We start from the raw sequence: 4,129 nt of genomic DNA, 5'->3' as shown, positions 1-4,129 counted from the left end.
ATTCTTTTACATGGGGTAAATTCAATATGGCACCTGTGCACAACACACCCTCATCTCCTCTTACAGGAGACTCCTCACACCCTCCTCTGTTAAGGCATGGATGGACAATTATTTGGGCTGAAGGCCCACTTAATATGTAGACCAGCTTATTGTTTGGGGTGGGGGTTGACTTCTAATCTTGCAGAACTGCTTAAATAGAAATATTCAGGGCTTTGGGAGAGAACTGTTTTGTTGAAGGACACTTTGATATAAACCTGCTAAGCAAAACTTGTCTGAAAACAACTGTCTATTTGCTTTTTGCTTTTTCTTTTTTTTTTTCTCTTTCTTCATATTCAGAAACATTTTCTTTAGGGGCTTATACTACAAAACTTCTGTATATGAACAACTTTACTCTTGTGTGGTTTCTGGTGGTAACAACTAAACAGCATGCATAAAATGAGGGAGCCACAGATGCGAGTATTTACAGGTGTAGACCCTTTAATGTATTGTTATTTTTGTAACAGTAGTTCATAAAGACAATCGGATCAAGCAGTAAGAACAGTCTGCCTTTCTTTAAATACACTGCTGTGGAGGGGGAGGGGGTGTGAATGTGGTACGTTTTATTATGTTTTGGGGTTTTTTTAACTTTGCACTTTTCTCATGCATTATCTTACCTTACTGTTTTTGGGGGTTTGTTATCCATTGCCTTGAAACACTGTTTTTCAAGAGGAGTGAAACTGGAACTAAAGTTCAGTTTTGCAGTATGCTGTGAATGCAAAAAAAAAAATGCAGACAGAAATGACTTAAGTGTGGGAGATGATGGTTGCATGCTTTGAATCTTTATGTATTTTTCTCTTTTTTGTGATAAATGATTCTTTAATAAATCTTTTAAAGAAATGTTTACCATTAATCTTGACTGCATTTTTTTAAGTAAGTGGGGGCCAGCCTTTTTTGGCAGGCTTGTGAGATGGAGCCAGAGGTCCCTGTTATTTTAAAGAGAGAGTGTAGTGGCCAAGCCGGCTGGCCATTGAGCAAAGGGGAAACCCCTGTGTGTGACTGGGGAGATGCATGGCTGGAAGGGGTATGGTTTAGAGCCATATAAACCAGGCCTAAAGGGAAAGGGGCAGTCTGGCCCTGCATGCTGTGGGTGAAGGAGCCCCTGGGAGAGAGGGGCTTCAGGATACAGGCCCATGTACACGCAAGCAACCCGGGGGAGCTAGACAGAGCGGCTAACGGGGAAGTATGGCTTGTGGTAGGGCACTGACCCAGGATGGGTGACAGTTCAGATAGAGAAGCAGTTTGCTTGTATTTGTTATGTTAAAGTCTATGGCCAGAGGACTGAGCTGTGGCTATGGGGTGGGATGGAGGCCGTGGGGCACCTGAAAGGCACCCAGAATAGAGACCTGGAGGGCTGAGCAGCATGAGAGCAGCCTTGCCTGGGTCACAGCCTCCAGGGGCTGGGACACAAGACAGCAGCCTTGCCTAGGTCAGGGGCCTGAGAAAGATGAGACCAGGGCCAGGGGCCCAGAAGCCAAGAGCTGAGGCAGTGGACCTAGCTTGAGGGGGCATCGCCAGAGAAAAAGGTCCAATGCCAGGAAGGCTGAAGCCCCATCAAGGCCTGAGGGGGGCCAAGTGTTGGACCAGGGCTAGGGGAAGGAAGTGATACCAAATACCACTTGCAAGACAAGGGCATGGCTACAGGGGAGGACAGAGGCCACAATTAATGCACCTAAGGCATGCTGGTACCTGAGGGCAAGGCTGGTGCCAGTTGGGCATGTGGAGCACAAGACAGTTGAGGGACTGAAGCTTGATCTGGGGGAGAGGGAGGCTGCAGGTGGTTAATGCTGCTGCTGAATTTGGTGGCTTCTATGTTGGTGCTTGCCATGGGCTTTGGTAGCACTTTGCCTGCACCCCATTGGATGGGGCCCCCTGCCTGCTGACCACTTCCTATGGCCTAGCACCGATGGAGACTAGCTGCTGGAGCCTGGAAACCCCCTGCCATGTACACCTCTGTGCAGGGCATGGAAAATACTAGTTACCCAACTGCTAGAAGTGGTGCCCAGACTGGATTATGGATGCCATCCTTACTGGTGCCTCGGTTAGTGATTCCCAGAGTGCCCAAGATGCTCTCAAGGGAGCCATCAATGTTAGCACTTAGGTGTGCAAACACGATTCAGATGACAAACCTGGAGACTTCAAACAGGAATCCATAGTATGAAAAACATTCTGCCCTTTTGTGGCCTTCCTGATCTCTTTGCAACAGAAGAATCGCTCTTATTTTCCTGTAGTCAGAAGCACAAGTGAGAACTAAATGCTGAAGTTTTCTGAGGGCTGTTTTGAGCCGAATAAGGTTGAGAACCACTGCTCTGCCGCCTGCAGAACTGGACTTTACTGAGGGCTGTGGGAATCTGGCCTGTGACAGGACTATGGAGTTGAGGGTACCTGTGGGCTGGCTACTGTGTGAAATCCAGGAGAGCAGAGAGTAGCACAAAGAGTTGTTTGGAGGTTCAAACTTCACAAGTGCCTTCCTGGGCACTTGACTGTTCTGCTGTTTTGGGGGTGATTAGGGGGTCGGGAGTACCTGAAGCACTGTCCAAGTGGGTGACAATAAAGGACAGCAGTCAACATCTGCCCAGCCCAGCAGGGAAAAATGAAGGAGGCAAACCTCTGTAGCCTTTGCTAAATGTACACGTAGGTTTGTTCTAGCGCTAGAGAACCCTGTCTTATTCCCCACTTGGGCTGGATGGACAGTGCTCTGTTTGTCCATGGGCTGGATCTGGCAAGTGCAATGGCAAGGGAGGTGCCAGATCTGGCTGCACGGGGGGAGGAGGGAGTGTGGTCTGTCTCCAACCTGATTGCATGGGGGAAGGGGGCATGGCCTGGTCCTGATCCAGCCATGCAGGGGGGAAAGAGGCATGATCTGGCCCCTGGATGGGGAGGGGACAAGGTTTGGTAACCAGGCAGCTGGGAAAGGGTGGCTGTATTACTTGCCACTGCTCCCCCACCACCACATTTCCCAAATAGTGGGGAGCTGTGCAGGCTGTGTACCATGGCTGTGTGGATTGAATTTGTCTTGTGGGACAGAGGTTGAACCCAAGGCGTGCGCTTACACACGTGCGCAGGCTTCTTTGGAAAATATTTTCTGCCATAAGCCCCTGGGGGATGCAGGGGGGACAACCTGAGCTACCAAAGGCTGGGCAGCCAGTGGCTGTGTGTGGCCGCTTTGGGCCTGTGTTTCCTGAAGCTGACGATCCCACCTGGCCGTGTGCCGTGGTTCCCAACCTTTCCAGGCTCCTGTCAGAAAATGCCAGCTCTTTGCTTTCACACTTTTTTTTTTTTGGCTATGGGGGGAAAAAACCCACTAGAGCCACTCTTCTGTTGCAGAGCAGCTCAGCAAGCCCACAGCTAGCCAGAAGGGTTTGGACACTGCATTTGCCTATTGCGAGGTGTACTGATTGCAGCAGGAGAGTGCCATTGCACTCCAGAAACCGCGCCAGAGGTGAGAGTTTTGTTGGGGAAAAAACCTTTTATTGGACCAACCCTGTTGCTCCATAGTGGGCCCAGGCAAAGCTATCATAGAAAACGAGGCTTGGAAAGGACCAGGACCTCAATGCAATGAGAAAAGTCCGATAACTTTAACAGAGCCCTGTTTCATTTAGCTACCTCTAGGTAACCCGGTGCATTTGTCTTTCCAGATCCATCCTAGACGATGAGGGCTGGAAGGGACCTCGGGAGGCCACCTAATCCAACCCCTGCTCAAAGCATCACCCCAGCCAAGGCTTTGTCTAGCCGGGTTTGACAGCCTCCGACGAGGGGGAGCCCACCACCCCTCTGGGCAGCCTGGTTTAGTGCTTCACCACCCGCCCAGGGAGGAAGCTTTCCCCTTGCCGCAGACAGCCCCGCTCCGTCGCCTCGGGGGGAGCTGACGGAGGATCCCTGCTCCGGCTTGTCTGCTACACGCAGCCCCAGCTCCTCGCCAGCCACGTCCCGCAGCCCCCTCACCATTTTCGTTGCCCCCCCCACGTCCTCTGCCCCCATCCTGGGGGCCACCCCCGACCCCTGAGCAAGCCGCGGGCTTCTGTGGTGATCCCGCCCCGCCCCCCCGGAGCCGCCTCCCGCCGGGCGCGGAGCTTTAAGGGCGCGGGGCCGG

At 51.7% G+C, this 4,129-nt stretch overlaps 1 protein-coding gene across 1 annotated transcript in view; it reads left to right on the top strand.

Moving 5' to 3' along the window:
• LAPTM4A (lysosomal protein transmembrane 4 alpha) overlaps positions 1-882 on the top strand; it is a 29,056-nt gene extending 28,174 nt beyond the window's left edge. Inside the window, exon 8 of the mRNA XM_019520793.1 lies at positions 128-882. The gene's annotated coding sequence lies outside the window, so the exon portion shown is untranslated. The remainder of the gene's footprint in view (positions 1-127) is intronic.
• The last annotated feature ends 3,247 nt before the right edge of the window (positions 883-4,129 follow it).

Source organism: Gavialis gangeticus, unplaced genomic scaffold (genome assembly GCF_001723915.1).
Source record: "Gavialis gangeticus isolate Ggan-Ray unplaced genomic scaffold, GavGan_comp1, whole genome shotgun sequence".
NCBI classification, from domain to species: Eukaryota; Metazoa; Chordata; order Crocodylia; family Gavialidae; genus Gavialis; species Gavialis gangeticus.
Note: the sequence above shows the minus strand (reverse complement) of the source record. Positions and strands in the feature narration are given on the sequence as shown.